The sequence below is a fragment of the Camelus bactrianus genome, chromosome 13 (assembly GCF_048773025.1).
Source record: "Camelus bactrianus isolate YW-2024 breed Bactrian camel chromosome 13, ASM4877302v1, whole genome shotgun sequence".
Classification (NCBI taxonomy): Eukaryota; Metazoa; Chordata; class Mammalia; order Artiodactyla; family Camelidae; genus Camelus; species Camelus bactrianus.
In genome coordinates this window covers 59082951-59095081 of record NC_133551.1, presented here as the reverse complement: position 1 = coordinate 59095081, position 12131 = coordinate 59082951, and the positions used below count along the sequence as shown (strand labels likewise).

The following is a 12131-nucleotide window of genomic DNA, read 5'->3' as shown; positions in this document are numbered from 1 at the left end:
AATATCTGGTGAAAATATCCTTCAAGAATGAAAAGGAAAATAAAGACATCTTCAGATGAAGAAAAACCAAGAGAATTTACTGCTAGCAAATGTATCTTTAGAGAATGGCTAAAATAAATTGTCTAAACAGAAAGGAAATTTTAATAGAACAAGGCTTGGAACTTCAGAAAGGAAATATGACTATCAGAATAAGTAGGGGTAAATAGAATATGCAATACTTTCTCTCATGATTTTCTTACATCATATTTGGTGGTAGAAGCAAAAGTTAAAAACCATCTACTATTGTATTCAATGTCTGTAAGGGAAGCGTTTAAGACTATGATACTTATAAAGTGTGGAGGGCAAAGGGATCTCAACAGAAGTAAGGTGTCTACACTTGGTTCTCAGTGGTAAAATGTCAGTACCAGTAGAGTACAGTAAGTTATTGTACATTTCTCATAAAACTTAGAGCAAACACTAAGATAACTATACAAAGTGATAGACTCAAAAACACTAAGTAGGTCAAGATGGAATCCTAAAAAAATGTTCAGGTAACCCACAGGTAGGTAGGAAGAAAGATATAGAGGAATGGGAAATGAAGAGAACAAATAATAACATGATAGCCTTAAGCTCTAACATATACATAATTAAATGTAAATGGACTAAATATACGAATTAAAAGACAGAGATTGGCAGAGTAGACCAAAAACAAAATAAAACAAACAATAACCCTAAAGAACTCATGATCCAACAATATCTTATATACAAGTAACTCACTTCAAGCACAACAATATAGGTAGGGTGAAATATCAAGAATGGAAGAAAGATACACCATGAATATGTTAATTAAAAAAGCAAGGGCGGGTGATGGTGTCTGGTGGCTGGCGTAGGCTGTGTGGCCTGTGGGCGGCAGGGCAGCCCCTGTTCCAAGGCCATGCACTGTTTTTCACCAACAGTCTGGGCTGCGGCACTCTCATGGATGCCAGGGATAGCACATGGCAGTCCTGGGAGGTCACGCCTGGCCTTGACAGAAGTCCGACCCAAGGTGCTTATCAAGCATGTCTGTGGTGTCCTACAGCGTGGGCCTCTTCATGCTCTGCTGATTCCTCTGCCTGGACCCCCTCCTCATTTTGTCCAACATCTGTGGCCTCCTAAACATCTTCAGGAAGGTCCTTGTCAGCCAGTTGGTGGCCTCTCCAGGGCTGGTTCTCTGGTACTTCTTGGGCTTTGGGTGTCTGGAGGGCCAGATTCTGGCTGAGAGCTGCCAGGTGTTGTGGGACAAGTTCTGGAAATTCTACAAGACTGACTGGTGTATACGGCCAGATGAACGGCTGGTGAACTTTCTCTTCACGACCTCCCCCCCATCCCCACCCACCCCTTTTGAGTCACCTACATCAACAGCCTGACACTGGCTTTGTGGCCCTGGGCACTATGCAGACTGAACTGCCTTACCTGCCAACAAGATGTCAGACAGGGCAAGACTAACCCCCAGTTGACTACCCTTCTGGAAGGGAAGGGAAATGGGCTCCCATGGCAGGCCAGGCCAGGGTGCTGGGCTGAGTCCGAGCCTTACCCCAGCACCTGGGCATCTGGCTGGGCTGCCCCTTCCAAACCCTCAGCTGGGCCTCAGCTGCCTTATCTAGAACAAAACCGTGAAGGTGGACAGGCATCATCCAGCCCTTCTGACCAGGATCCCCAGTGACTGGTGACTGAGATGCCTCATCCCCAGCACCAGGTCCCGGCCAGTCAGCCATCCCACCCGCTGAGTCCTCAACACTGCTGTGGGCTGGGCTCTGGTCTGAGCAGCTGCACGGGGCTCCCTCACGCCCTGGGACTAAGTTAGGAGCATCATCCAGGCCCTGGAAGCAGGGTCCAGTGTGGGGCTGGCTCCCAGAATCTGGAACTTTAGGCAGGGTTTCAATTTTCTCTGGTCATAGACAGTAAAGATTCCATTAAATTCTCTTGATAATTGAAAAAAACAACAACAACCCAGGAGTGGCTATATTAATATCAGATAAAGTAGACTTCAGAGCAAAGAAAATTACTAGACACAAAAGAGAGGGTGATTACATAATAATAGAAGTATCAATCCACCAAGAAGACGTAACAACCCTAAACATACATGCACCAAATAATAGAGCAGGATTGCTTCCTTCAAGGACTGCGAGGAAGCTTCTGTCCCAGGCCTCTCTCCTGGTGTCTGGTGGGCTGCTGGCCACCTTTGACGTTCTTTGGTGTGGAGAAGCATCACCCTAACCTCTACCTTCATCTTTACATGGCATTCTCCCTGTGTGCATATCTGTGCCCACATTTCCCCTTTTTATTAGGACGTTAGTGATATTGAATTAGGGCCAACCCTAATGACCTCATTTTAACTTGTTACTTGTGTGAAGACCCTATCTCCAAATCAGCTCACCACAGCCATGTGGTCCCCTACACGCTCCAGGGCTCCCCGTGTCTCAGGCTGAGGCCAGACCCGAGCTCAGCCCACAGCCTTGCCCGGCTCCTCTCCCTCCCCCTCTTCCTTCTCCCGACCCTTCCCTCCGAGAGGGCGAGAGGGCGCCCTCCATAAGGCACCTGCCCACAGGCCCCTATCTTACTCTGCTTCTAGGGAACCTGACCTACATGGGGTCCCTGCTGGGCACAGCCTCACCCACACAATGACTCTCCGGGGACCACGTTCTTCCCTGTGAGGGGCTGAGTGTAAAAGGACCATCTTCTCAGACTCTAAGGAAGGCGGGGACTGGCATTTTGGGGTCTTTCAAATGCAACTCCTGCTGCGAATTCATCCCCAGTCGACCCTCCCCATGTCTGCTCCAGATCCTCATGCAACCTACCCTCTCCGTGTAATTCCCGTGTTCTGTTGGATCTAGGTTTGATTAACAGAAGGTTATAAACAAGTCCCCCAAAAAAGGAAACCAGCATGTCCTCAGGGTGGCCACTGTCTACTGACAAACTGCTTTCTAAATATTTTTGTTTTCTTGATTTTTGTGTGGATAAAGAATTAAGCTAATTTATATAAACTTCTTCCCTTCTTCAGGTCTTGGGAACCGCTTTGCCCCATAGTGAATTGGTTACCCGATTCCAAGAAAGGGTCTGTCTTTGCAATTGCAATTCATTAGTAGATTTACAAGGGAGGGAAGATGGTTAAGTCTTGCTAAGAGGATCATTTCACATTTCTCCTTTTTTAGTTGCTTGGCTATGTCTTGGCTCAAAGGTCTGTGAAAAATGGGGTGAAAATTCCAGCACCACATTTGCCCTAGTTGCAAATACAATCATATGGGAGAAGACAGACACGGGGAGGGAGCTTTAGGACATGTCTCCCCTCTCTTCAGAGCTGCCTTGGGGTTGGGAGACTCGGCCACCAGAGCCCAACTGGCATCAGGCGTGTTGGCGTGAGAGAGGGGCCGCTCTGCTCCTGGGGACGCAACCTCTGGGGACTTGGGTGAGGACAGCCTTGGACGGCTTTTGAGTTACTGTTTCTTGGGCACCTACTAGGTGCAGGAGCTTTATGTGCATTTTCTAACTTCATGGTGATCCTTTTACAGACCCATTTTACAGACAGGTGTGTGCAGGGCACTGGGAGAGGTATGGGAGCAGGGAGGATTTCGCAGGTGTTAAATGGAGACTCAGAGGTGTGCAGGATTTGCTCAAGGCACTTGAGTTGGAGCTGGAATTGGAAGCCAGGCCTGTTACCTCCAAATTCCCTGCCATTTCCACTCCCTCTTTGCTGCACTTTGGTCGCTCTTTCTGGGCCTCTATTCCCTCATCTGTGAAATGGGCCCCATAGACAGGACAAGATGAGCATGAAGGCTGTCTTAGGCTCTTAGGTGTTTTGAGGAAGGTGGGCCTGGAATGGTAGATGTAGGGTTGCTCTGAGGGGGTCTGGTACCAGGGGAGTCTGTGGTCCAGGAACAAGGGGCCTCCAGCTCTGGAACCAGGAGAAGGGCTCAGACCTGGTCAGAGAGAGCTGGTTTCGTCCCTGTCACTCGAGGCACATCAGCAACATCTGGTCCTTTCAACTCTTCCTCCCAAAACCTCCCAGGGAGCAGTGGCCTCCCTCGTGGGTCTGTGGTCTCCTCAGGAAAGGTTATACTCCCTTCTCCAGCTGGGCAGCCCTCTGCATCCCTGACTCTGGCATGTCTACATGAGTGTCACATCTGGTCACCCTGCCTTGGTATGTTCAGAGGTTTTGCCAGTCAAGGGCACAGCCAGGCCTGACTGTTGGGAGTGGGCTAGGGGCTGAGCCCCCTTCTTCTCGTGTTCTTATTTGCAAATGGGTGAGTCCTTTGTCCCCAAATCAGGATATAAATGTTTCTGAGCCAAAAAGAGCTACAGCGTGGTGGGGGTGAGGGGCACACTAGAGATACACAATCAGAGATGTCTGAGGGGTCCCCAAGATAGGAGCAAAGAAGAAAACAGGAACACCACAATCCAAAGAGCTGAGGTGAGTCCCAGTGTTGTCCCTGACGTACTGTGTGACTTCGGTCATGTGACTGCCTCTCTGGGTCTCAGTTAGTTCATCCAGGAAATGGGGAGAACAGTTCCCCCCTCATTGGAGTGTGGAGACTCAAACGAGGCCGTGTGTAAGTGCCGAGTGCAGGGTGAGGGGCCAAGGGCCTCAAGACATAAACTGCATCTTTGTTGGGATTTGGGTCCAGGAGCCGAGTCTCAGTCACAGGTCTCTCACCAGGGGCTTCAAGGAAAAGCCGCATCTCCTCCAGATCAAGAACGTCCTTTCCCAGTCTCTTCAGCAAGTGGTGTTGGGAAAGCTGGGCAGCCGCATGTAAGTCAATGAAGTTAGAACACTCCCTCACACCATACACAAAAATTAACTCAAAATGGCTTAAAGACTTACATGTAAGACATGACATCATAAACCTCCTAGAAGAGAACATAGGCAAAACCTTCTCTGACATAAATTGTAGCTGTTTTCTGAGGTCAGTATCCCAAGGCAATAAAAATAAAAATAAATATAAACAAATGGGACCTAATCAAACTTACAAGCTTTTGCGTAGCAAAGGAAACCATAAACAAAATGAAAAGACAGCCTATGGACCGGGAGAAGATATTTCCAAATGATGCGACAGACAAGGGCTTAATTTCCAAAATATGCAAACAGCTCATAAAACTTAATAACAAACAACCTAATAAAAAAATAGGCAGAAGACCTAATAGACATTTCCCTAAAGAAGACACACAGATGGCCAACAGGCACATGAAAAGATGCTCAACTTCACTATTTATTAGAGAAATGCAAATAAAAACTACAATGAGGTATCACCTCACACAGGTCAGAATGGCCATCATCAAAAAGTCTACAAATGAATGTAGCTGGAGAGGATGTGGAGAAAAGGGAAGCCTCCTACACTGTCGGTGGGAATGTAAATTGGTGCAACCACTATGGAAAACAGTATGGAGGTTCCTTAAAAAACTAAAACTGGAGTTGCCATGTGGTCCAGCAACCCCACTCCTGGACATATATCTGGAGAAAACTCTAATTTGAAAAGATGCATGCACATCAATGTTCAGAGCAGCACTATTTACAATAGCCAGGACATGGAAGCAATCTAAATGTCCATCAACAGATGACTGGATAAAGAAGATGTGGTATATATACTCAATGGATTATTACTCAGCCATAAAAAAGAATGAAATTATGCCATTTGCAGCAACATGGATCACCTAGATATGATCATACTAAATGAAGTAAGTCAGACAGAGAAAGACAAATATCAGATGATGTCACTCACATGTGGAATCAAAAATATGATACAAGTGAATTTATTTACAAAACAGAAAGAGACTCACAGACATAGAAAACAAACTTATGGTTACCAAAGGGGAAAAAGGAGGGAAGGGACAAATTAGGAGTTTGGGATTAGCAGATACAAACTACTATATACAAAATAGATAAAAAACAAGGTTCTACTGTATAACACCCGGAACTATATTAAATATCCTGAAATAAACCATAATGGAAAAAAGAATATGAAAAGAATACATATATATGTTCACTCTTTTTCATATACACACACACACGTAAATACACATACACATACTCTTTTTCATATATATGTAAAACTGAGTCACTATATTATACACCAGAAACTAACACAACATTGTAAATCAACCTTACTTCAATTAAAAAAAGAAAAAACAAGCAAAAAAAAATCCAGTCCTTTCCTTCATCATCAAAAACCTACTAACAGTTCAGGACGCTTCCTCTCCCATCTGCCCCTCAAGCTCCAGGTCCTGAAGTGGCTCCTTTCTGTCTGTACCCTCTCCTTGTAAGGTGTGAGCGGCTGCGCTACTCAGTGACAGGGTGTGTGGGGTCTGCAGGGGGACGGTCTGGTCTAAAGAGTGTGTGAGGGTGGGCGAGAGCAGGTGGCTGGGAGGATGCATTGGCACCTCAGGCTGGGGCCAGAGAACAGCTTGAGGGGCACCTGGGAGAGACGAGGTCCTGATTATCGCTGAGTCACCATGTGATCAAGCCAGTCATCCACAGAGCTGGGCTGGGCACTCGGCTTGACGCTGGGTGCCAAGTTTGCAGACTCTGGGAAGGTGCAGGATGGAGAAGACACTGGAAGTCATTTAGCTTCTCCATCTCTAGGGGTCCTCTAATGCGGGTGCTGCTGCCCCAACCCCCCTGGGAGTCTCAGGTCCCAGTGCAGGTATCCTAAGTCCTCAAATGGAGGGGGGGACCCTGGAACCTTTCAGGAGCGCGGGAGGGATTCTGAGTGGTCACCTTGCCTCTCCCCATGCATCTGAGATGCTGGGTGAGTCCCTCCCCTTCTCTGAGGCTCCTCGTCCCTCCATCAGGGAGGTTAGTGCTTCCTGCTTCCTTGGCTGCATCTACTGACAAAAGGCTTGGGGAGATGCTGCTGTGAAATGTGGCAAGGCTGATGCTTGTCACACAGTAGGCACTTTGTCAGAGTGACCGTCCCTGATACTTCAGCACTAACATCAGCGCTTTCTAGGTGCCCCACTGGGAAAGCGTGACTGCAGGTAAAGTCTTTCCCAGTTTGACCTCAACTGCTTCCCGGATTGGTCCAGCTCTGCCCTGCACCACACCCAGCACCCAGCACCCAGCACCCAGCAGTGTCCAGCTCAAAACAGATGCTCAGTAAATACATTTGTTGAATAAATGAATTAATGAATGGTATCTGGGACCAGATGTGACATAACTGCTTCCTTTGCTCCTCATAGTCCATCAGCTGCAAGAACAGTAAATAATATTCAGTAACATAAAAATTGTGATAGCTGACAGATACTGACTGCTTCCCACATACTAAGCATTGTTATTCCTCACAATGACTTTGGGACACAGGTTCTAGTCTATCCCGTTTTACAGATGGGGCAAGATGAGGCTCAGAGAGCAAGCAGAAGGGAATGGCAGTGGTGAGAGGAGGGGCTGGGACTTGAACTCAGGCCTGTCTGCCCCCACAGCTCCTCAACTTCTCTTAACCTTCTCTCTCCCAGGAACTCTTTGGGGCAGTTAAACTGGGGTCCCCTCCCGTGCTGGTGCTGCATCTGGACTTCTTCCAGCTTGACCACATCCCCTCGAGTGGGCCCAGAGCAGATCCCCTATCTTAGGACACTTTCCCCATCCCTGCAGCCCCTACTCCAGCCTGGAGGCTTTTCTGCCAGTTCCCATCCCCACCCAGGTTACTGAGGCTGGTTGAGGATGTGGCTGCCTTTCTGGAAGGTTCTGTTCCCTTTTCTTGTTTTCAGATTTTCCTTTGCAGTTTCCTGTCTTCATTCCTGGCAGGACCCTTTGCACAGGAACAGAAGGCACCTCCTGGCTTCTCTCCCTGGGGTGGCACAGAGCCAGGAATTCTACTCCTGGTTGCCTGGGGCTTCCTCTGGGAGAGAGGAGGGGCATGTGGTGAGCATCTTACATGCACCTTATGCTAAAGGGCCATTGGTTTCATTCCAGCCTTTTGCTCCCTTCCCTATGGACAGGGGGTGGGGCTGTGGTCAGCGGGGGCCCTCTAGCCACCACAGTGTTCCCTTGCCAGGGCCCAGCCATGGGCGGCAGATGAGGGTGGGGCCTCCCCAGGAGAAAGAAACTCCACTGTCCTGGGCTGGGCTGGTCTGGGAGAGGCCAGGCCAGGTCCACCCACCCGGATCCAGACGCTTCTTCCTCTCCTCCCCCTCCCCCTGGCTTCTTCATCAGCAGCCCTGGAGTCTCCCGGGAAGTGGGGGTCTTAGGGGTGACTACGGGTGTGCATGGACAAACACGAATATTTTATATTTTACCAATCATGTATTTATATTAATGGATATCAGGGGGAAAAAAACCTCACAAGCAATTAATGCATTAAACCCGTGACGTCGTGGCTGTTACTGCTCAGGGTGAGGCAAATTGGAAAAGAGAGGCTATTTCAAGTCAATTTAAAAGGACTGATTGAATCAAAATCAATATCTTGCAGTGGAGGATGTGGGTGGCCAATGCTTGGGAGGCTCAAAAGAAGCTACCGGAGCTTGGGAGACACGAAGGAGGCCCATGAGCCCCAGAGTGAGATCCCGGGGGTCCAGCCTGGCTCTGTGGGGGGACCTTGGGCAGCTCACTGCACCGCATGAGCCTCAGTCTCCTCCTCCGTAATGGGGATGAGTATCGGCAGCTGCAGGGCAGAGAGGGAAGAGCAGGAGGGCCGGGGCAGAGCCCCAGAACCCCCACACTTAAGGGGCAGGAGGACGAAGCCGCAAGGGAGGCTGAGGAGTGGCCAGAGGGGTCAGGGGAAATGAGGAGGGGGTCCCAGGTCCAAGAGGAGAGAGAGTTTGGAGGAGGAAAGGGGCCCGGCCTTGGTGTTGCCCAGAGGCCAAGTCTGGGCTGAAGGATGCCCACTGGCTGAACCCGTGCAGGTCAGTGTCCTGGACGAGAGAAGTGTTTCAGAGCTACAGGGCTCCCAGCCAGTTCTAGGGATCTTTCCAGAAAGGCTCCTGAGGCGCAGCGAGGAGGGTGGCTTGTCCCGATCCTCCACAGCTAAGCTGCGGGGCTCGGGGCTCTGGGTTCCCTCTCTGCCACAGGTGCCCGGGACCCCGTCTTCCTGCTAAGATGGGGGCGGGTGGGGGGCCGCCCTGGGACATCCTGGAGGACAGGCTGCGGACTGGCTTCCTCCTCCAGAATTCCGGCCCCTCCCTGCCTCGTCTCCCATTTCTCCCTCCCCGGGATCCAGTTCCTTTCCAGAGAAACCAAACTGACCCTGGCAGGACAGCCAGTGCTCAGAGCCCACTGAGAGTGCCCAGATCACACAGGGAACGTAGGAGAAGGGCTCCCTGCAGCAGGGCCAGAGCATCAGGGAACACAGACAGAACCGAAAGGAAAGTGGGCTCCTGGCTGCCGGTCCCCAAGCTGCTCATACCGGGGGTAGGGGAGCCGCCCCAGAAAATTCCACTCAGCAAAGACTGTTCCTCACGTTAATACATCAGGAAAATGAGGACAGAACAGCCAAGGGCTCACTGGGCACATCCACCGATGTGCGGTCACATGGGCTTCAGGACCCGTGCCACCCACTCCCCTCAGCATGCTGGGAGGAGGGGGCAGTGTGGAGACGGGGGCTCCCGGGGACCCCACAGGTTAGTGTGGAGAGGAGCACCCAGTGTCCTCCCCTTGCAGATACTGAAACCAGGAAGGGGAGGGTCGTGGAACCTTCCTTCTCTCCCAGGCGAGGATTTTCAGATCTGTCTGCCCCTTTCACGGCATCTGCGATGCATGGGATCTTGGAATTAGAGCGTCTTTCACAGATTCACAGATGCTTTCATAGTCTTTGAAGCACAGAACCTGAGCATCTGGTCCCTTTCACAGAATCCCAGAATTCTAGGATCGTAGGAGCACTCATGGACTTACGGGCCCGAGAGTTGCAGAATTAAGGAATCTCTGGAGAAGACCTGCAGCCTCACTTATTGGACCCTTGGAATCACAGAATCAATCTGGAGGAACGTGATACTGAAATAGACACCCTGGGGTCAGAATCTTAGCACAGGAAACCACCTTAGTCCAGCTCTCCCGGTAATGCAGGGAGACCTCTTCTCACTGTCCTGTAATGACTTGAACTCTAGTAGGGACGGGGAGCTCACTACTTGGCGGGGAACCCGTCTTATTATCAGGCTGCTGCTGCTGCGCCTAAATCTGCTCCCACGTGACCCACCCACTCCTCGTGCCTGGCCCCTCCCTACTCTGTGTGGAGCTGAACATGTGAAAAACTAAACTCACACTGACACAGAGGCTTAACCTAGGCTGGCACAGCTTGATCCTCCTGGGGCCTGTCTCCCTCCGGGCCAGAGTTGGGCACCAGGACATGGGAATGGGATGCGGCCATGTGGCTCTCCTTGACCCACAAAGTGCGAGAGAGAAGAATTGAATATACTTGTCTTCTGGAGGGCTAGAGACAGACAGACAGGAAATGAACATGAAGGAGGATGTCAATAATACTCCAGGAAGCATGAAGGAAGGAGTGATGTCACTTCCCGGGGTCAGGAGGATGCCCAGAGCCAGGAGTGGTGGACCAAGCTCATTTGTGGGTCTGCTGACCTGGTCAAAGTCACCCCAGCCCAGCCACTGACCATTAAGTGACTTTGAATAAGTTACTTAGTGACTCAGAGCCTCACTTTCTCCATCTGTAAAATGGGCCCATGAAGCCCACTTTAACTGGTGCTCGGGCTGCAGTGGCACTGGAGGTCAGTGCCCACCTCTTGCAAGGCCCTTGACAGGAGGGTAAACAGGTTAGCTCCTTCCCTTCCCTCCATCTTTGCCTGGGTCTTGAGGGATGAATAGGATTTCTCCAGATGGAGAAGATGCGGAAAGCCATTTCTGGGAGAGGGAACAGCCTGTGGAAAGTTCTGGAGCCACAAGCATGTCAGGAGTACTTGGGGAGCAGCACATGTTCTTGGAGAATCGGATGTTGGGGTGAAGTTGCAGGCACGGTCTGGAGGGCTGTGGGGCCCTGGATGCCACCATCCCAGAGAGGGGAGTAAGGGCGCTGGGAGCCTTCCCCTCCTGCGAAGACATCCCACCCTTCTTCTGTCCTCAGCCTGGGGATAGAGTGCAGCCGCCCAGCCTCCTGGGACCCCAAAGAAAAGCAGGGCCAGGAAAGTCGAACAAACTAAAACCCGTCAGAAACAATCATCAGAAAAGACAAGAGCCACTCACTCCCAGCCAACACCCAGCCCTAACCACATGGAAAGATTTGATGGTGAAACCCAGCGCTGGAACATTGCAGCAATTTAGATGAATCTGGCAAGGTTTTCTTCTGACATAAAGAGCTGGATTTTATTAATTTTATAAAGGAGGCCAATTCTCCTGGCAGCCTGGTGGCTCATGGCCGATTTCGGGGAGCAGCTGAGGCGTGTTGTGGCGGCTGAGTGTCTGGGCTGGGATTCAGTTCTGCCCCCATGAGCTGTGTGAAGTGGGACAAGACAGCTAACCTCTCTATGCTTCGCGTCCAGCCCCAGTGAAGCCAGTTTGAAGGCAGTGAGGGAGCTCCCCAACAGGGCAGCAGCTCAGACGTCTGCTCCCTCACACTCCCAGGAGTCTCTCTGCTCTCAGGGTCGGTCCTGTCTCGCTCTCTCCTTCCCTCCACCATCCATGCAGGATTGTGTGCTGGGTCAGTCAGGCATGGACTTACTCTCCTATCCGGTCACGTGCTCCTCTTCCAGGCATTTATTCCTCAGTGCGTCCAAGCTGGCTCAACTCCGCCATCCAGTCCTTCCCCAGCATCTGGCTCGGAGCCTGATTCTGGCCTCCGCTGTGAACAGTCAGGGTCCCTCCCACACCAGTGAGGGGGCCGGGCAGTGCAAGGAGCTCAGGTGTGACTTCATTTGGGTCCCCAGGATCCCTGCCCACCTGTCCCCTCTGGTCTTGCAGGGACAGGGCATTAATGGATGGACCCTGGAGGGCAGGTCAGAGCAGCCCACCTGGAGGGGTTGCTGTGTGACCTGGGTCAGAGCACCTGCCCCCACTCTGCCCCAGGATGTCCTTTCACCTCTGGGGAGGGTGTCTGAGAGCCCACGTGCTCTGGGCCGGGAGAAGGTTCTGCTTCTAGAGCATTTGCAGAGAACAGAGGTCACCTTCCATCCTGTTACCTGTGGTCCCAGTTTTATGCTCTCTTTCTATATGGCTGTGTCTGTTTGTCTGTCTATCTAGCTAG

General features: G+C 50.7%; 1 pseudogene; it reads left to right on the top strand.

The window, feature by feature from the left end:
- The first annotated feature begins 846 nt into the window (after window positions 1-846).
- On the top strand, window positions 847-7575 carry LOC123614418 (mpv17-like protein 2 pseudogene; annotated as a pseudogene).
- The last annotated feature ends 4556 nt before the right edge of the window (window positions 7576-12131 follow it).